We start from the raw sequence: 21,764 nt of genomic DNA, 5'->3' as shown, positions 1-21,764 counted from the left end.
AGTGTTTTCCCGAGTTGTAATTTGACAGCTGAAAACCGTGCGTAGAGTCGAAGAAAAACTCTTACGTTTGCAGTTCGCAATGCTGCTTTTCTTAACATGCTGTAAATTTCTGGGATGGGTTTGCTATGGGCGGAGGAGGGATGATGATAATTTTTGTGTGTTTCATAAGAAGGCTGTCTTGGCCGTGGATTCCTCTCTCTCCTTCTCCACCGTTCCCTGCCAGTTTAGGATACTGAATTGCAGGACCACTTGCTCTCAGGGAACTGGGTAAAGCAGGAAAAGTTCCCTTACTGATGTAAAACAGAGACTCCAAGGAGGTTGAGGGAGGCCTCCATTAAAGCAAGTCTTACAATCTAGGACTCGGATCTAATGATGGGCTAAATGTTTACGGGGTCACAAAGGGGCATTTTAAGCCGCCTTCTCCCCTATGCTTTCGCTGCCCTCTTTCATTTGAGTGTAGGAGGCCAACTGGATCCAAGTTTTCAAGTTAGATACAATTTTTGCTAAGTGACCGGGTGACATAAGTTGCATGACGCCGTTTGTCATGCGCTTCCCGAAGGGAGGAAGAGGCCTAACTTGCTGCTATGATACTGGCTTTGGTCTGGAAGAATCTAACTGCCTCAGGTGGGCTGGACAGTTTTCAATCAGAAAGCTGGCTTGGAATACTCTAATGTTTGCTGTCGTAATTTAACACGTTTGTGAAACTTTTGGAATATTTTCTGAAAATACTGACCATTGGGAGTTATCACAGTTTCTTTAAATACTGAAAGAAGTTTCAAGTCATTTACGATTTTGTTATGGGATCCTTATTCTGATTTTATTTTATTGAGCGTTAGAGATTTTTAAAAAGACTTTAACAGGATTTTTTTTGGGGGGGGGGTGTAAAATTTTGGATAAGGCTAGTAGTGAGGATAGCTCTGCTGTCATTCATAGAACCAGATTGGTAGTGGATGGAGCGTAACGTCTTGTAACAGAAAATTCCACCAGGGAGGAGAGAAGTAGGGCGTGTTTTCAATATTAGCCTTACTTACTTTATTTATTTTTTTACCACAAATCCTGATCAGTTTACTCAAGGACCACCCATGCCAAAACCTATTTTGCAGTGGTGTTGGGCAATTTGATTCATTTTTGAGCATTCGTTTTGCTTCAGCTAGTCTGAGAAATTGACCAGCAATGTATCTTTTTTTAAGCTTCTTTTTCTTTTTCATTCCTAATATAAACAAGTAATCAGCTTTGTTTTTTTTTTATTCTTGTAGTGTCAGTGTACAATATTAAGAATATTTAGATCATCTTTAGTTTTCATTTCATGAAATAAAAGACAAGTGGATTTGATTCAGATCATAAAATGTGTGCATCAGGATGCAGATATTTTGGGGGAAAAAAGGAAAGTACTGTAGGTAAAATTTTAGGGACCTGAAGTGGTATCTATCTACTAGCAGTAAAATTGTTGAGATTTGTGAAGGCAGCATTTGAGATAGTCCTGCAGCCTAAGTTTTGAAGTACAGCTGCTCTCTGTATCTACCCTTCAAAAGGTAGGAGTCAATCAACCTGTTACTGCATTGCTTGAGAAAAATATTTTCCCAAAGATACTGGTTTTCTGGAATCTTAACATCTAGAACAAGAAGCCCAGAGTATTTTCATCTTCAGATAAAAACTTCACCAAGGTTTATTAAGTTTTGGTAATAGAGTGTGCTACTATTGCTTGATTTTTCTATAAGAAATGTGCCTGTGATAGTCATAAATGAAATGATAAATGATAGTTTTTTGGGGTGAAGGGGTATAAATAGGTGGACTACAGTTTTTTACACAAAAAGTAAGATTGGATAGGCAGTGTGGTACTGTAAGTAAATTGCTTAAAGAAAACTTAGGGGACTCAGAACATCGATATTTTCTTCAAATAAGGTTTCTTTCTTTAAATAGCGAGGTCCTGTTAAAAATAAAATACTTTGTTCAGTATAATTGTGTGATGTCTCAAACATGTATAATGTACTCAGCATTAAAAAAAAGTTAAATTGACTTTTTCTTTGTGCTTTCAAACTTGCTAATTCTGCAGTAGTCTGTATATTTTTGTGCATTAAAATCTTTACTTATTGGCCTTGGGAGACCAGATAATGAATGCAGTTGATAAATATAGGTGGAGGTGGCTAGGGCAGAGATGAGGAATTGAGAGCCTAGGATGTTGGTTGGTTGTGGTTTCCTGGAGTGATTCCAAGGTCCCTGGTGCTAAGTGGCTGGCCTTCTGCAAATATTCATTGTGTTGAATTGAAACCATTCTATGCTCAGATACTTTTGTGATCTTCTAATTTTCTTTCTAGTGAATTAGTACTATGTTCCTGCTTAAAACATTGTCTCAGAGAAATAGGAAAACACTACCGAGCACATGGTTCTGCCTGTCGAGGTTGAGGGGAGACCTGAAAGTGCCCGACAAGTTCATGTAGTCCAGTCTTTCCACTCATGAGATGAAAACATCAGGCCTAGAGATTTATGGAATTTATCCCGGGGTACACAGTGAACTACTGACAGATGAGGTCCACATGATAGGTCTTCTGACCTTTTTTCCGAAGTCTGGGCTCTTTCCACTATTCCACGTGATCTGTATTCTGGGATATTTCTGCTCTTTGAGGCATCCCAGCCTTAGAATAGTCACCTGTGTTAGAGTTTTGACTTCCCTTTCCCCGCCCCCTCCCTCTAGGACTCCAAACTGACTTTTGCCTTTTATTAGGATACTGACCCTCTCAACCCTTTCCTAGAACTAGATTAGGGAGAGGAGTGTGGTCTGACGTGACTGTCCTGAGTTACTGCTTGGAATGCAGGTTGTTACAGTATAAACCAGTTCTCATTTTTTCTATATGTGGACTTTTCCTGTGAGCTTTGCTTTTTGGCATTGTCATATGTTGTGCAGTCATAAACAGTCTTAGTTGAGATTGTCTTATCAAAAGGGCTTTTCTCTAAGGAGCATTCCCCTTTAAATGCTGTTAGACTACAAGGTAAGATAATATAGACAGTTTGAAATTTGGAATTCTTAAATCTGGGTTTGTCTTAGCCCTGCTGTTTATTAACTATGGTGGAAGGCTAGTCATTTAACAACTTAGAATCTCACTGCCTGCCTCCTTCCCAGCCCCCACACACCTCAGTCAGTAAGTCAGGCAGAATACCTATGTCAAGGTCAGTGAATAATAGTTTAGATGGTGGGAAAACACAAATATAATTTAGATTGCAGAAAATATAATGAAGTGGTTACTTTTAATCGCTTTTAAGTGTAGTCTGGTTTCCAAATAGAAAAACAGGACCTCCCAAAAAATTGCTCTAGAATATCCTTAGCACTGAGTGCAGAATTCAGACTCTTAGTTGTTGATCAATGGTTTTCAACTGGGTATGATTTTTCACCCCATCCCCATCCCCCCAATTTTGGCAGCGTTTGGAGACATTCTTTGAATGCCACAGCTGGGGCATTGCTACTGGCCTCTACCCAGAGATGCTGCTAAACATCCTGCAGTGCACAAACCAACACCCCCGCCCCTCCTCCATAGACTATCCTGTCCAAAATGTCAGTTGTGCTGAAGTTGAGAAACTCTTATTTTAAATGCGTATAGTTGTAAAACTAAACGGATATGATCTTTATAAAGAAAAATCCAAGAAATAAGTTATTCTCAAAATGTGACTACTTAAATTGAAGTTAATTAAAATGAAATAAAATGAAAAAGTCAGTTCCTCAGTAACACTGGCCACATTTCAAGTTTTCTGTAGCCACATGGAGCTAGTGGCTACCACATTGGACAGTGCAGATATGGAACAGTGCCCTCATCACTGAAAGTTCTGTTAGACAGCATTGACATAGGCAGTGCTTTTTTTTTTTTTTTTTGTCTTGTCATGGGTCATGACATTTAGTAAGTGCTCTTTACTTTGGAACTGTTTGGTCTTAAAGACTCAGTCATATCCTTGCCCTCTCAGTAGGAGCCAGAAAATGTGCCAGAGATTTCATGGAGCTGAACAAAAGTTGTGGTGGGTAGTTGAAAGCAGCCTAAAATTTCAGCGTGCTACACCAAAAAACACAAATATTAGTCTGTGTGGGGTTGAGCATCAGTCACATCACCAAACCAGTAGGTAATCTTACTAATTGATTATTGAGATTGTTACTAGAAATAACATGGAGCGGCTACTGGGAAAGTACAGATGAGCTTAACTGAAATGATTAAATGAAGTTGATTAAGGAAAGTAAGATTAAAGACACGGTGTGAAATAGCCCAACATAATATTGAAAATCAAAGCAAAGAAGGGCAGACTAATTTTATAGATCAAGAACCCAGTGACTATATTGAAGGCTTAGGAGTAAGCAAGTAGACACTTGTAAAGGAAATCACACGGTGCACAGGAGTACAACTAGGAATAATGGGATGAACTTAAAGGTCAGGATTTTCCCTTAACAATTAGGTTATTTAGGAAATAGTCTCTAAAGGAAAGTTTAATTACTAGAGACTATCAACTTATACTTCAGTAGCAATTTTATGCTGCAGGAAGATGTACCTGTCTTCTTTCCCTCGTTTTTATCATGCCTACTTCAATGAAAACAAACTCCAGTTATACTATGTTTCTGTCATTTTTGACACCTTGGCATTCTGAACAAATGAATCACTGTGAGTATGAATTGTTGCTTTATTTATATAATAGATTTTTTCCTATGAAAATGATTTTTAAGCTTTTTATTTTGGAAAATTTTAAGCATATGTTACAAAATATGTTTTTTAATATATTACAAAAGTAGGATAGTATAATGAACATCCATGTACATTACCAATCTCAACAGTTACCAAATTTATAGCCAGTCTGGTTTCAAGCCTCTTCTCCATGTATTCATTTCCTTTAGGTAATTGAACCAATATACCTTCAAGATGTATCTCAAAGAGGAAGACTTAAGAACACAAAACACCCTTAATCTCAAAATTCATCTGTTTAGATTTTCCTTTTGTCATATAAATATATATATATATATATATTTTAATCCTCACCCAAGGACATTTTTCCATTTTTTGTTCAGACAGAGCGGGAGGGAGAGAGAGGAAGAGCGAGAGAGAGAAACATCGACGTGAAAGGGACACATTGAGTGGCTGCCACCCGCACAACCAACCAGGGCCGGGGACAAACCAACCAAGGTACACCCTCTTAGCGGGAACCGAACCCGGGTCTCCCTGGACTGCAGGCCGAAGCCCTAACTGCTGAGCCAAACCAGCCAGAGCAAAACTGGCTTTTTCTTATCAAAATTGTCAATCAAAAATAAGTACTTAGCCCTGGCCAGTGTGGTCCAAAGAGACCTGGGTTCGGTTCCCGCTAAGGGTGCGTACCTTGGTTGCAGTTTGTCCCCGGCCCTGGTTGGTCGTGTGGGAAGCAGCCACTCATTGTGTCCCTTTCACGTCGATGTTTCTCTCTCTCTCTCCCTCCCGCTCTGTCTGATCAAAAAATGGAAAAATGTCCTTGGGTGAGGATTTAAAAAAAAGAAAAAAAAAGCCAGATTTGAAATTAGTAAGTTTAATTAATTTGATGAGAAAGTCAAGACAGAAACAATATGGTAGGGTAATTTTAATGTTTAAATGATGAAAACAGAGTTTTATAGAAAAGGCTTTTTGGGGGGGTGGGGTATTGGGTTTGTGCAGTTCATCATCTATTTTCTTATATTGAAGGAGTGGCTTTGTTTCCTGTCCAAAAGTAATTTGAACTAGCCCAGTTATGGCTGTGTCATCATCTGCATATGGAAACCCTACTTTGTCTTTAAAGGACGTACCAGTCAAGTGATTTTTCTAAAATTGCATGCAAATCTACTTTAAAAACTCATTCATTTTTTTAAAATTTATTTTTATTTATTTTTTAATCCTCGCCCAAGGACATTTTTCCATTTTTTGTTCAGGTAGAGTGGGAGGGAGAGAGAGGAAGAGAGAGAGAGAAACATCGACGTGAAAGGGACACATCGAGTGGCTGCCACCTGCATGACCAACCAGGGCCAGGGACAAACTGCAACCGAGGTACGTGCCCTTAGCGGGAACTGAACCCTGGTCTCTCAGGTCCACAGGCCGATGCTCTAACCGCTGAGGCAAACCGGCCAGAGCTAAACATTCATTCTTAGTGTGCTTGGATTTCTAATGTTTAAACTGAAGTCTTCGTCTCCTAGAAACCCTTTGATGTTTTCCTTAAGTGACTGCAGGTGTTGTGATTATTCTCTATGAACAGAGAATAGCGAGGGAGAGGGACTACTTCCATGCTGTGGACAGTGTGACCTTTTGTTTCTGTGGTTGTTCTTTGGGGATGTATAGGTGCTACTTTTTCTTTGCCGCTTGCAGTTGCTAGCAGGGTTGCTGCTGCCTGTTCCTACTGAGTCCCTGTTAGGTTTCTGTCACTGCTGAAGGGATGCAGAACCGGGAATGGGTGTCTTCTGGGGGGCTGGGGGGCGTGGTTTGCAGCCCATGGTTTGCAAATCAGAGATGACATGTGGGCTGCTTCTGTTGGCAGTTTCTCATCTTTCTGCCACTTCCAAGAGCAGAGAGCTACTGCAAAATTCTTACAACACCCACATCCAGAGACAGGAATCAGTGTACGGTTAGCAGCCAGCCCATAATATCCCAGAATTTTCTGGTTTCACCAAACTGTTGAGGGGTGGGACTCAGGGCAGTTGGTCTTTTACTTTTCTTCTCCAGGGCCTTGAGTTCTCAGAAGACTTTTTGGAAATGTAAAAAGCCTTTTCAGTTGACAAGAAGATTTAATCTTGAATTGGTAGATTCTAGGGCATTCTTGAGGGGGTGATAACATTTGGTTTTTTGGGTATGATATGTTCAAACCTTTTTTTTTTTTTAATGGAAAGTTTTTCTGGCAATGATGTTAAAGTTTTTTTAAGAGTAACATAACCTAACCAAATTGTAGTAAAAACGTTTATTGTAATGGCTTTTCTTGATTAAGAGGGTCTTTGATTTATTTTATTTTATATTTTGGGTTAATCTTCACCTGAGGTTATTTTTCCATTGATTTTCAGATAGAGTGGAAGGGAAGAAGGGAGGGGTAGGGGAGAGAGAAACATCGATGTGAGAGAGACATCAGTTGGTTGCCTCCCGCAAGACCCCACCAGTGCCAGGATCAAACCTGCAACTCGGCTTCATGCCCTTGATGGGAATTGAACCTGTGACCCTTTGGTCTGTGCAGGCTGACACTAACCGCTGAGCAAAACCTCAGCCAAGGCAAGAGGTTCTTTGATTTAAAGTAGTGTTTCTCATAGTGTCTAAACTGTATAAAAAGGCTCTTACCCATTTTTTTGATTAAAATGAATTGATGACAGCAAATAGGGTTAAACTTGCCAGTTCCTCATATTCCCCAGCCATCTTTCCCCCTCAGATTATTGGTTCTCAAACTGTCTGTTTGAAAATAGGGTGTTTTTTTTTTGCTCTTTCAGACTAATTCGTTTTTGTTTTTACAAATGAAATCTTAAAAATTTGAGTTAAGTTACATAAATATTATGTCCTCCTCAGCTGTAAGACCCTGGGAAGGTAGATTTTTAAAAACAGATGTCAGTGCTCATAGGGTTACAGTCTGGTTGAGGAAGCTGATCCACCGGCCAGTGGCAAACAGAGAGACTGGTGAAAGAGTTTGGCCTGTGTAAATATTTGCTCTGTGTTGCCTGCACAGAGTTTGAGAACAGTGTTAGATTAATTTTCCTTGGTCGGTAAACGTTTGTGTACTTCTCAAACACTGTGCTAGGTCAGGGGTGCTGCTAGGCCAGGTTGCTGCACCAAACTTTCCTGAAAATTTGGATTGAGAAGTAGTGGGAATGTTTTCTGATTTATTGGGAAATTTTGGAGAAGAGTGAGGTGATAGATTGGTGGGCCTAAGTAGTGGCATCAGGTGGGTGTGCCATTTTTTTTTTTTTTTTACTTTTTGCTTTGAAACACTTAGAGACTCACAAGAAGTAAAAATAATGCAGAGAGGTCCCCTGTACCCATAATGCAGCTTCTCCCAATGGTAACATCTTGATTGTGCCAAGTATTTTTCACATCCTTATCAAAATACTAGAGATGGAAAGGAACATTTTCCTCATAGGCATTTTTAAAAATTACTTCTTTGCTGAGATAACATAGGTTAGAAGACACACATTTAAAGAAAACTTGGTATTAGATGATTTTAAATTGACGGAATATATTCTAGGCAGTGATTAAGTTTTTAGTCAGTCTTTGATATGATGGTGAATGGAATGTAAATGGAGGAGGAAAACAGTGACTGGTCAGGGATTTGTTCTTTTTGTATCTGACACTATCGCCATGTGACCAGGAGGAGAATTGGGCCAGATCATTTAATTTTTTCCCCCTCCAGTTTCTGTTCTTTTAGAATTGTGGTAGGGAAAAGGGTTTTTGTGGAATGGCTTGGGGAGAAAGAACTGAGTCTGTGGTTGTTTATGGTTACTTTTACTTAAATTTTGTTAATGAATGGAAAAAACGAACTAGGGAAGTGGAGAAATAAATTTCATTCTTTTACTCAATTCAATGAGTATTTTGCCAACTCAATTATACATTGGGATACAAAGATGATGACCTCTGCTTCATGGAGCTTTCAGTTTAATGCAGAGACAGACATACAAATAAAGAATTAAGTGCAAATAGATAATACAAGTTCCAGGGACTCTGATGATTAATCCTGATGCTAATGAAGGGCTTTGAAGACAAGGTTTCAGGGTGTAGGGACTGGTTCATTCTCTTGAGCCTAATGAATTTTCATTTATAGGATTGAAGGTACTGCCAGCAGCCAGGGGTTCATCACTGGTGCCTATAGTTGATACTGATAATGAGTCCAGAAGTCTTGCGCTGTGTGGAAACAGTTTACACACAGTCAGTGGTTTTTTGTTCTTTGCTTTTTACTTGCAAAAGATACTGCCTAGGATAAGAAAACAAGAAGATAATTGGCCCATCAGGGTGTGAAAACTGGTTGCTTCATCTTTATGCTTTGACTATATTGGGAGCTGGCAAGGAGGGAAGAGAGGGGATACTTAAAGTTTATGTGGGGAGCCTGCTCCTTTCTGTCAGTAGTGTACAGGCTGGGGCTGTGATGCTGTGGCCACCTTGAATACTGCCGGGAGAGCGGTTAAGTAGCACAGAAACACTTAAAAATGAGACCAAATGTCTTCTGACTCTCATTGTTATGAATTTTGTTTAAAATATTTAAATTCATCTAGTGTACTGCCAGTTTGAAGGTTATGGTTATAGATGTTCATGTGATAGAGCTGTTTTAATGGATTTGGAATTTCATATCAGATTTTAAGACCTCAAGGTGAGATGAAGTAGTCAAAAACAATTTTGAATTTATATGTATCTGCTTAATCTTTTAAGTTTTGTAATACATTTTAACCTATCTTCAGGTTTGTTTTATGATATTGACATTCATTATCAAGTATTACAATTCTTAACAGAATTTGGGAGTGGTTAGCGTGTATCCAAAAGGTTTTGTGTACTACAGACAGGTCCTGATGGGGTGAGAGCTCTGAGAACTGGAAAGACACTGGGTTTGGTGTTAGGAGGCTTGACTTTGAATTAACCAGTCGTGAAATCTGGGACAAGTTACTGCCTGCATTGAGTCTTAGTTTACTCATTTGGAAGATGGGGGCGTGGGGTGTATTTGATATCTGAAAGTTCATTTCAACTTTGAGTCGGTGTGATTTGTGGGCCTCTAGATACTGTTTGATGAGTTATAGTTGATATATGTTGGTCACCTTTGCCATTTTAACATTTGATTTTTGTTTCCAACTTCAGACCTGCCTTTCTACCCTTTTGTACTCGTAAGGGGTATTTAGAATTGTGAATATTCTAAACTCCACCTGTTTGTTTAACTGGAGGGAACTCTTAACAACCAGCCCAGATATTCTGTATTCTGAAAAAAAATTTCAAACTGCTAGGGCTGATGTATTTGACATGAATGAATTTAGTACAATTATATTATCTTTTAATTATACTTTTCATGTAAATTTAATGGGGGAAGGTTCCGTGTGACAAAAGGTCATTTGAAATAAGGTGTGATAAAGCAAAAGCTCATGGACTATGTATCACCTGCTAGGGTGGGAGTGTTTGCTCACCTTTGATTTTTGGTGGGTTGTGATTATTCTTTCTTTCTATTTCTCTCTCTCTCTCTCTCTCTCTCTCTCTCATTCTCTCTCTTTTCAATCCTCACCTGAGGGTATTTTTTCAAATATCTGATTGGGGGGAGACATTGATTGGCTGCCTCCTGCACAACCCAACTAGGGCTGGGATGAACCAATTGAGGTTCGTGCCCTTGGCCAGAATCGAACCTTGACTTTCCAACCCGAGCCAAACTGAACTTCTATTTTCTAGGATACTTACTATCATTCTTTATGCTAGGCCGTTATAATATTATTTTGTTGTTTTTGTTAATCTTCACCCGAGTATATTTTCTTTTGATTTTTAATTTTTTTCTAAATCCTCACATGAGGATATTTTTACATTTATCTTCATACAGAGAGAGAGAGAGAGATTGATGTGAGAGAGACATGTAGAGTGGTTGCCACTCACACGAACCGCAACTGAAGTACATGCCCTTCGCTGGAATCGAACCTGGGACTCTGGTCCGCAAGCTGACGCTCTAACCGCTGAGCAAAGCCAGCCAGAGCTTTCATTGATTGTTAAATAGAGTGGAAGGGAGGGAGGGAGAGAGAGAAAGAAAAACATGGATGTGTCTCTCTCACATAGATTGATTGCCTTCCCCGACTGTGGCCTGGGCCAGGGATTGAACCTGCCAGGCACATGCCCTTGACCAGGAATCGAACTGATAACCCTTCAGTCCTCAGTCCATTGCTCTTAACTGCTGAGCCAAACCGGCCATGGCTGATACTTCCTTTTGACTGGAGTAGTAGACTGCAATCTACTTGACTTTGATAGCTGAGTAGGAAATAATTGAGATGTTCAATTATAATAAATAATTGAGGAAATTGAGGGCTGGAGTGTCCAAGATGGTTACTTAAGTGGCAAAGACTAGATTCTGCATTAACTCAGCTTTATTGGTTTTCCTTTTCTTTTTGGAATGAGCATGGGAAATTACTGTGTTCCTGATGCACATACATATATTAATATGTATGAGAGCAAATAAATATGTGGATACACATTGTATGTCTGTAATATATGCCATTAAAATAGTATCATTTAATTTAGTAAATTTGTGGGGGCTTCTACTGCATGTCAATTCTAATCTTGTGGGTGTATGGTGGTGGAGTTCAGTCTGTGGGAAAGACTGACTAATATAGGGCAGTATGATGAGTGCATTGCAAGAGGAAGTTGAGATTCTTTATCAGAGGCATATAGAAAGAAGGAAAGCTTACTGAAAAACATGTTTGAAAGGAGGATCAGGATTCTGAATAGGAGGGAGGCTGAGGGGCTAGTGGGAGAGCTGTGTGATTGGTTGCAGGGCAGGGTGTTAGAGCCTTCTACATGGAAGTAATAGCATGTGTGAAGACCCTAAATTGAGAGAGTACAGTACATTTGAAGAAGTAAAGCCCAGAATGCTTTGAGTACTGAGTATACAAGGTTTCAAATCAGTTGAATATTCTTTTCTCAGAAAAAAACCATTATCTTCAGTAATGAGCTTTGTATTATCATGATAAAATAAATCTGATGTGTTACGTCATGTATTGGCTGTGACTGGTTAATTTAATGGTTTAGACTTAGAGCAACTGAACCAGTGCAGTAGAGGGTGTGAATTCCATTCCAGTTTAGGCCAGTTGCTTGATTTTATGACTACCATAGCATTCTTTACCTCTGTCCAGCCAGGTTGTTGGTATTTGCTATCATTAATGAGGACAAGCAAGGTTGAATGGATGATTTGGGTCATGTGTCTCATTGCTGTTGGGAAAACACTGCAAATCCTGCAGAGGAGCCACTATCACTGAGATAAAACAGTCTATGGTCTTAACCATGTTAAAGACAAAAGTCATAAGAAGTGCCCAAAGGAAATGACAAAAGCTTGTCTCTGGGTTATGAGTGATTACTTAAAAAATTTTTTTTCTTGCCCTGGCCGGTTTGACCCAGCGATTAGAGCGTTGGCCTGTGGTCCAGAGAGACCCGGGTTCGGTTTCCGCTAAGGGCATGTACCTCGGTTGCAGTTTGTCCCCGGCCCTGGTTGGGTTGTGCGTGCGGGAGGCAGCCACTCGATGTGTCCCTTTCACGTTGTTTCTCTCTCTCTTTCTCTTTCTCTCTCTCCCTCCCACTCTATCTGAACAAAAAATGGAAAACTGTCCTCCGGTGAGGATAAAAAAAAATTTAAAAAAATTTTTTTTCTTTGCTGATTTTGTTGTTTCACTTATTTATGCATTCATTAGTTGACTATTAAAAAATTGTATCCTTACCCAAGGATATATTTTATTGATTTTGAGAGAGAGAGAGAGAGAAATATTCATCGGTTACACCCTACTCCTGTGCACTCCGACTGGAGATTGAATCCACAACCTAGGTATGTGCTCCGATTGGGAGTCTAACCTGAAACCTTTTGGTGTACGGGATGACACTTCAACCAACTGAGCCATCCAACCAGGGCCATTGGTGGTTTATTGTATGTGCCCTGATGGGGATTGAACCTGTAGCGACCTTGGTGTATTGGGATGATGCTCTAACCAGCCAGGGCGAGTGATTACTTTTGATGTCTCTTAATATGTGTTAGTATTTTATATACTTCTATATGAGCATGTATTATTTTAACAATAGAAAAAGAATTCCCTAGGAAAGTGTTTTAGTTTAGTTAGCTCTCCACCTAGAGCAAGAACATGAAAAGCATTAAATAAAAGATACTGATATAATTTCATTACATTTTTTTCTCTAGAAACTTCTTACAAGAAATACAATTCTTTGGGTAAAGCAAACTGAGGGATTATTCCATAAATAGATTTATTATTTTAAAAATATTATTTTGAGCTTTGATATTGAACAAAGCCTGTTAGGATCTGATATGGGCATAATTTCTGACTTGAGCTTGCAGAATATTTGTTCACAGCCCTGCCAACAAAGGAATGATATGTAATGAAAGCCTTTTGAATTTTGGACCAGAATTTATCGTTGCCATTTTACATTCAGAATTCACGCAGAGAGAAGATAGCTTGTAAAAAACATCGTGGTAAAATTTAACCCCCACCTCTCAGTAAATTGGCCAGAATTTTCTTCCTAACTTAAATATAAGTGAACATTCTGAGAGCATTTTTAAAAACTTAACTTAAGATGTCTTTTATTCATTCATTATTAGTCAACACAGTTATTGAGGGCTGTTTTGGGTTAGATAGATACTTAGGGTAAAATGTTCCTGCCCTTGTGGAGCTGACATTCCAGTGACTTGATTTTTACATGTTAATAATTATGAAATACTTCTTTTGAAATATGTGGTGTTTAACTTTCTATATGTTACATGTATTAAAATATATTTTTATTAAAATATAATCAGTTATATCCCTAAATAGTTTAAGTATCTTCAGACCGATCTTTTTTTTTTTTTTTTTTTTTTTTTTAATTTTTATTTTTTTTTTTTTTAAAGAAATTTTACCTTTTTACCCCATTGGCACCCCCCACCCCCCTGCTTAGTTGTCCATGTCCATTGGTCATGCATACATGCATATAAGTTCTGTGGTTTATCTCTTCCCACCCCCCAACCCCCAGACCGATCTTTTAAACTTGCTCTTCCTTCAGTTTGAGTCTGTGAATGACATTGGGAGAGCTAAGAGGTCCTCTTTGAAGACAGGCTCATTGTGGTCTTTGCATACCTAATGTATGTTAATACCTCTTTTTATTAAGTTAATTTGAGCTTCAAGAATAAGCAAAATAAAGTATTTTAATAAAAATTTATAACTACATTCCGGTCTTTAGAATAAGGAATGAATTAAGTGTATGAGGTTTTTTTTTTGGCATATACTATTCCAATCACATTGAAAAAGAACACAGCATAACTTCACTTGACATTCCCCCTCCTCTCTCTATTTTTTTTCTTTGTTAATCCTCACCGAGGATATTTTTTCCATTGAATTTTAGAGAGGGGAAGATGGGGCAGAGAGAGAGAGATAGACAAAGAGACACTTTTTTTTAAAATCCTCACTCAACATTTTTCCATTTTTTTGTTCAGATAGAGTGAGAAGGAGGGAGGGAGGGAGGGAGAGAGAGAAACATCGATGTGAAAGGGACACATAGAGTGGCTGCCACCCACACGACCCAACCAGGGCTGGGTACAAACGGCAACTGAGGTACATGCCCTTAGTGGGAACTGAACCTGGGTCTCTCTGGACCGCAGGCCGATGCTCTAACCGGCCAGGGTCAAAGAGAAACATTAATGTGAGAGAGACACATTGATTGGTTGCTTCCCGAACGTGCCATGACTGGGGCCAGGGATCTAGCTTGAAACCCAGGTATGTGCCCTTGAGTGGGAATTGAACTCATGACCCTATGGTACGATGGCTGATGCTCTATACACTGAGCCACACCAGCCAGGACAGCCTTCCTCTATATTTTAATAGGAGGCCTTCCTTAAATGGTTATCCTTCTCTCTCTCTCTCTGTGTGTGTGTGTGTGTGTGTGTGTGTGTGTGTGTGTGTGTGAGATGAGGTTGATTTTTTCCCCCCTCCAGCATTCTATTGTAAATATCTTCAGATAGGCAGAAAATTGAAAAAATGAACAATGAATTTGGTTATCCACCTTCTAGACTTAGTAATTGTTAACATTTAGTCAAAATTTCAAAATACAACCCTGGCCAGTTTGGCTCAGCGGTAGTGTTGGCCTGCGGTCCAGAGAGATGAACCGGGTTCGGTTCCTGCTAGGAGCACGTGCCTCGGTTGTGGTTTGTCCCCTGCCCTGGTTGGGTCAGGGTTGTGCGGGAGGCAGCCACTCAATGTGTCCCTTTTGCATCGATGTTTCTCTCTCCCTCCCACTCTATCCGAACAAAAAATGGAAAAGTGTCCTCGAGTGAGGATTAAAAAAATTTTTTTTTTCAAAATACACATGCATAGATAAGTAATTTTTTTGAACTGTTTAGAAGTAGAAGTCATCATGATGCTTTATCTTTAAATATTTGACTTAAATTAATTAAACTTAAAATGTGGCTGCATCTCCTAAGAATATAGACCTTTTGTATAACCACCATACTATTATCACATCTTAGAAAATGATCAATTCCTTAATACTGTCCAATGGCCAGTAATATGCTCACTTTCCTCCATTTGTCCTCAAAATATCTGTATATAACAGCTGGGTTTTGCAAACCAGAATTCAATCAAGGTTCACACATTTCATTGGCTCCGTTTGACATTTGTTATGGGGTCATTTTCACCAGAAAAATTGTTTTCTAAGGGCCACACTTAATTATCGAAGTATTAAAATCATTCTGTTTTGAAGCACAGTTGTGTCATTGTTTTAAATTTTCATGAACTTTTCATTCTTTTTATACAATTTTCATTTGTCAGTGGTATGTGTGTGTTTTGATGAATTTTCCAATACCTCATGAAATCTTGCATCTTTTGCAAGATTTGCTGTTTCACTTTGTACTGGATTATATTTTATTGTCAAATAACATCTTTTTTTTTTATTATCCTCACCCGAGGATATTTTTCCATTTTTTTTGTACAGATAGAGTGGGAGGGAGAGAGAGGAAGGGAGAGAGAGAGAGAAACATCGACGTGAAGGGACACATCGAGTGGCTGCCACCCGCACGACCAACCAGGGCCGGGGACTAACTGCAACCGAAGTACACGCCCTTAGCGGGAACCGAACCCGGGTCTCTCCGGACCGCAGGCCGACGCTCTAACCGCTGAGCCAAACTGGCCAGGGCTCAAATAACATCTTATGATCAGTAACAGCGTGACTTCAAAAGATGTGGAAGTGATAGGCCCGGTTGTGCATTTGTTAAACTTGCAGAGATGTTTGGAGACCATTTTAATAAGAAATCAGTGGCTCGTGAAGGTTTTGGCCTTGTCACCTTTTGTTTTCTTAGGCAGTCTCCTGACTGCAGGGATGAGGAAATGAAAATATTCTATCAGTATATGTTACCTGCGTGATTGACAGGAGAGTTGGCCTGTGTTATAGTAGTAGGGTATATAGAAGTGTGGGTTTGTTTATGTTTATGTAAGGATTGACTTTTATTTTGAGCAAAGATTTATTATTCAGATGAATCTAAGGTTAAATAGATTTGTAGCGGGAGGGAAAAAATAAACCAAAGAATTTATGCATATAAGCATAACCAATAGACCTAGACCAGCAATTCTCAACCTATGGGTAGCGACCCCTTTGGAAGTCCAGTGACTCACAGGGGTTGCCTAAGACATAACAGTAGCAAAATTACAGTTATGAAGTAGCAACGAAAATAATTTTATGATTGGGGGTCACCACAACACGAGGAACTGTATTAAAGGGTCGCAGCATTACGAAGGTTGAGAACCACTGATAGACAACAATGCTGTGTGTGTGTGGGGGGGGGGTGGAATGGGAGAAGGGTGTCATTGGGGGGAAAAGGAGAAACATCTGTAACAAAAATAAATTAATTTAAAAAATAGATTTGTAAATAAGATACTTGAAATAAATGGTTAAGGAAATTCCACAGGTGTAGGTAATACAATACTTTGGTTTTTAAAGTTGGCACAGTTAAAGGACACTGTTAAGGAAGGTACCAAAGATGAAACATGAATAAGGCTTTATTCATATACCAGTGGATCTAAGACCAAAGAAAATGTTGAGGTTTTAACTTTGATCATTGTGTTTGATTTTTTTTTTTTAATTTAAATTTTATTTTATTACTGTGTAATAAACCACTCTAAACTTAGTGTGAAGCAACAATCATTTTTGGGGATTGACATTACTCAGCTAAGTGGTTCTTATTCTAGGTTTCTTCTGCAGTTGTAGTCACATGGTAGCTTCAGTCATCTAGAAGACTCAAACAGCTGATTCCTCAGGCATCTTTACTAGAGCTCTGTGTGTGTGTGGTCTCTGCAGAATGGAGTCTTCCAGCTAGCCAGTTTTCTTATGTGTCAGCTTAGTTTCAAAGGCATGTGTTCCGAGAAAGAGCGTCAGTTTGGAATGCCTTTTTATGACATAGCCTTAGAAGTTATGCAAAGTCACTCTGCCTCATTTTTTCCTCAAGCAAGTCATAGGCCCATTCATGGGGGGATAATTAGATTTCACCTCTTGATGGGAGGTGTGTCAAAGAATTTACAGATTTTTTTTTCTAAAACCACCACAGCCATTAAAAAATATGATAAACTGCCTTGGCTGGTGTGGCTCACCCATTTGGTTGGACGTCATCTCCTTGCTCCTAAAGGTTGCCTGTTCAATTCCCAGTCAGGGCTGGTAGGGGTTGTGCAGAAGACAGCCTCTTGATGTTTTGTTTTCACATCGATGTTTCTCTCTCTCTCTAAAAATCAATAACAAAATCTTTTAAAAACCATGATAAACTAATAGTAAAGTATAATTATTCAGAAGGAGATTTGGGTACCATGAAAGTGTTAGAAAAGGTTGATACCATGTATTTGAAAATAAAGACACTGACATTATGCATTTTGTGGAAGCAGTAACTATTCATAAACATAATTCGTCTAGGCAGAACTACTGAACTTAACAGTTCAACAACTTAACATCTCAGAGGCACTTCACAACCCAGGTCAGAATCACAGGGAAGTCAATATAGATGTGCTGTTTTGACATTACTGGTCAGGTGGTTGATTGGATGCATTATTTAGGAAATGTGTCTGAGACTTCAAGATTGAAATATGGGCGGCTACTTTACTATGATTGTGCTCAGACACACGGTATATTTTGCTGGGAAACAATTTTCTTTGGATAAGAATACTCATCCACTTGACTAGTCAGCTTTAGGACTGAATGTTTTTTGTCTCTAGAGACACATATGTACTGAAGTGATTAGGTTTTGCTGCTGAGTCACTTTGTTTTAATGATCATTTAAACAAATGATGTGCCAGGCATTGTACTAGCTACTGGCTATGTAGTGGCATTCAAAAGAAACCTTACAGCCAATTCCAAAAGGAGATTTTCAAAAATCTTTTGGGCAGGGTCTTGTGTAGCTTATCAGTATGATTACTATGAAGATGAGGTCTATTTGCATGTAAAGTTTATTAAAAATAGGTCTGATTTCATAGCTTTGCGTAAGTGGTATTCTGGTATTATGTGTGGTCAATTTTAAAGGGATATTAGTTGTGTGTCATTCTTGTTGTTTTACAGTTTTTATTATATGGAATATGAAGTTGCAGCATCTTTTGGGTGAATGTGAAAAAGAAAACCCTGTATTTATTTTGTACATACAGTACTTTTTGTTGTTTCTAAGAGAGGCCTTATTGAAGATAAAATGAAGGTATGGGACTGAACTGTATCTAAAGGCCTTACCAGGTCTAACAGTCAAAGGGGAAGAGGGTGGGTAGAAGTTCTGGATGGTAAGGATGGTAGGAGGTGCCAGTGAAGTGTCAGTTGAAGTTGAGGAATATTTTGGACTTTCTGAAAGCCGAGACAAGAAGTGGTAACAAATGACACTGCTTATTATGTTATATCAGAGAGAAACTTAATCATGCTCTGAGATAAATTTTTAGTGACTCTTGTACATTTAGAGATACTAAAAAGCCCAATGGGCCCTGGCTGGTTTGGCTCAGCAGTTAGAGCGTCGGCCTGCGGTCCCGAGAGACCCGGATTCGGTTCCCGCTAAAGGCACGTACCTCGGTTGGGGTTTGTCCCGGCCCTGGTTGGTTGTGCGGGTGGCAGCCACTCTGTGTGTCCCTTTCACATCGATGTTTCTCTCTCCCCCACTCTATCTGACAAAAAATGGAAAAATGTCCTCGAGTGAGGATTAAAAAAAAACGCCCAAATGGACAGTGAGTTTTAAAATTGACAAAAGTTTTCTTTATGTGACTATGTTAAAAAAATAAAATTAAAATAAGAAGTTGTTCTGTGGCTCTGGCCAGTTTTGCTCAGGGGTTAGAACATCAACCCTTGGACTGAAGGGTCGTGGGTTCGATTTCTGATCAAGGGCATGTACCTAGATTGCAGGTTTGATCCCTGACCCCAGTTGGGGTCGTGCGGGAGGTAAACCAATCCATGTGTTTCTCTTGCATCGATGTTTTTTCCTCTTTCTCTTCCTCCCTTCCACTCTCTAAGAGTTAGTGGAAGAACAACCTTGGTGAGGATTAACAAAAACGAAACAAAAAAGAAGTCTTTTTGTGGAGTGTCTTCTTTGGAGATTGAAGGATGTAACTTTCTGGGTTAGAATTATGTAGTGTTTAGAGGCTGATTGTGTGAATCCTAAGGTTTACTTATTTTAAATATGATATTTAGTGTTGTTCCTGACTGTGTATGAAACACTGTTTTTCAAATATCTTATTTAGCATATTGGCAGCTCTGTTGTGGGGACAATCTGAGTTGAAGGAGACTGAGCGTGGTTCCCAGTCTGTACAGTAGGCTCTGCTGCTGAGGCTCATGGGTACTTTTATTTGAACTGCAGTTTTAAATATTTGCAGATAAAAACAAAACAGTATAGAAGAGAACTGTGTTCTAGCCTTTAAAAGCAGTATATTAACTATCTTGTGCCCACATGAATACATTTTTAAATATTGCTTTAAAATATTGAATCATCATTGAGTCTTTTCTTCCCTTTTGCCTGGGGTTTGAGAGAGATGGGGCCATGTATAAAGTGATGAATAGTCTCCATGCTCATTTGAGTGTTGAAACTAGGACCATTGTTCATTTCTGAATTGCTAGTATGCCAGTACCTATTTATTAAGCTCTTGCTAGACTTCATCCTGACACGCTAGGGTGTCTGATGGTAGACTGGGACACTAGAATCATTACCGTAATTATACTGAATGTTTCTATCCTTTATGTATTTGGGTGAAAAAAGTTGTGAACAGTTGGTCTCTGGTGTTTTATAATATTCTAGTATATTTAGGCAATTTATGCAGTACCTACAGTGTGCAAAAAGTTAAGTCACAGGACACATCCTTAAGATGTGGACTATACAGTTGGGAAAAGAAAATAGAGATATAAAAAGTAGACTATCAATGTCAGTGACAACAGTTCAAAGCAGTAATTGATTAATGGCAAAACTGAATAGAATTGATGAGTTCTGAATGAGGTCAAGAAGGAAGTGCTCACTGGACTGTAGTACCTTAATTATACTTTTTGTAGGTTGTTGATGTATATGTTGGGTAGGTAGAGGTAATTCTAAATGTAATTTGGAGAAGTTGGGATAATCAGGATTTTAATAGAGGCCATGGCTTCACATTGTTTTTCTAGAACACGTGACCTAAGAAGTCAGTTTTATCCATGAATTTCAGTTATGTCTAGTTGGTATTATGTATTAGTTATGAAATCTACTTCAAATTTCTTGTAGTGTTTTTTTTTTTTTTAATGGGGCATGATGGTAGATATTTGGAATCACTCTGCTGTTTTTATCCAAAGTGGTACACCCATCAATAATAGTTATGTGTCCTCAAATTCCTTTTTCACCAGTTCCCATTTAGCACTTTCTTTTCTTTCATTCAGTCTGAAGTGGTAATGACAGTAATAGCAGGAACAGCTAACATTTTGTATCAGGCTCTGTATTAAGCATGTTACGTGCTATAATACCCTGTTGTTTCAAATGTGGAAGTAAACTTTGCTACAGTAGAAGTGAATTTATGGTTTAAATTATTTCTTGGATGTGTTGAGGGGCTCCAGAACTCTTTTCTGGGGTATTTCAAATCAAAACTCTTGGTTTAATTTAAAGGTCAGGCCTGTAGGAAATCTTGACTATTGTGGTTAGAGTTTTTCTGGGCTTGTCTACTTTATAGACTCTGGTCAAGCCAATAACTCGAGAAACTGGTAAGAGCTTACACCAGTAGGGTCAAGGTGCTTTAGACTTACTGGTTTCTGGAAGAGTTTGCAAGGAACTCCTTGAGGTTTTTAAAGATGCTGTTGCTCCTAGCGGTGAAGGAGGTCTTTCATTTTGTTTTGTTTTTATTTTGGTCTCTGCTCTGTTCTTGCTTTTCCCCCTTACCCCTGCTCTTGGCTTTATGGATGTACAGTAATGTTCAGAATATTTAAAGTTCAGTATATAAAATGCACATATACATTTTAAACACAAATAGTACTTTTACTTTTCTATCACTTTTGTACATAAGACTATAGTCACTACTGTGACATTGGTTGGACAAGTGAATATATGTACTTTTTTAATCCAGAAAGGCAGGAGGGTGGAAGGTGTTTTTTTTTTTCCCCCTTGTTTCTAACTCAGTTAACTGTGACATTTTAAGGAATTTTGGATCTAGTTTTGATAGTTTGTTTTAAAACCTTGTTTCTATTTTGTTATTGGTGTGCCATTTTGTTGCTTTATTTAGATGAAAGGAAATGTACTTTTTATTGTTTTCAAAGGGAGGGAAAAGAGTAAGGGAGGGAGGGGGAGAGAGAAAGAGAGAAAGAGAGAGAGAGAGAGAGAGAGAGAGAGAGAGAGAGAGAGAGAAAGAGAAACATCAATGTCAGAGAGACACATTGATTGGTTGTTTACGAATGTGCCCTGAGCAGGGCTGGGGATGGAACTTGTAACCCTTTGGTTCATGGACCAACGCTTGAACCACTGAGCCACACAAGTCAGGGCTAGGATTATTATTTCTTACTGGGGATCATTTTTCTTCAAAACGATAGCTTCCTTTATTCTTTTGAGTTCAATGTCATTTTGACTCTTGATTTCCCCTACCCCAAAAGTTTTAGGGTCTTCCTTCAATCTCTGGTACTGAGAAATTT

The 21,764-nt window shown here is 38.8% G+C and overlaps 1 protein-coding gene across 1 annotated transcript in view; it reads left to right on the top strand.

The window, feature by feature from the left end:
- UBR5 (ubiquitin protein ligase E3 component n-recognin 5) overlaps positions 1–21,764 on the top strand; it is a 139,277-nt gene that overhangs the window by 908 nt on the left and 116,605 nt on the right. The gene's annotated exons all lie outside the window — the stretch shown is intronic.

The sequence above is a fragment of the Molossus molossus genome, unplaced genomic scaffold (genome assembly GCF_014108415.1).
Source record: "Molossus molossus isolate mMolMol1 unplaced genomic scaffold, mMolMol1.p scaffold_m16_p_16, whole genome shotgun sequence".
In the NCBI taxonomy this organism is placed as follows: Eukaryota; Metazoa; Chordata; class Mammalia; order Chiroptera; family Molossidae; genus Molossus; species Molossus molossus.
Note: the sequence above shows the minus strand (reverse complement) of the source record. Positions and strands in the feature narration are given on the sequence as shown.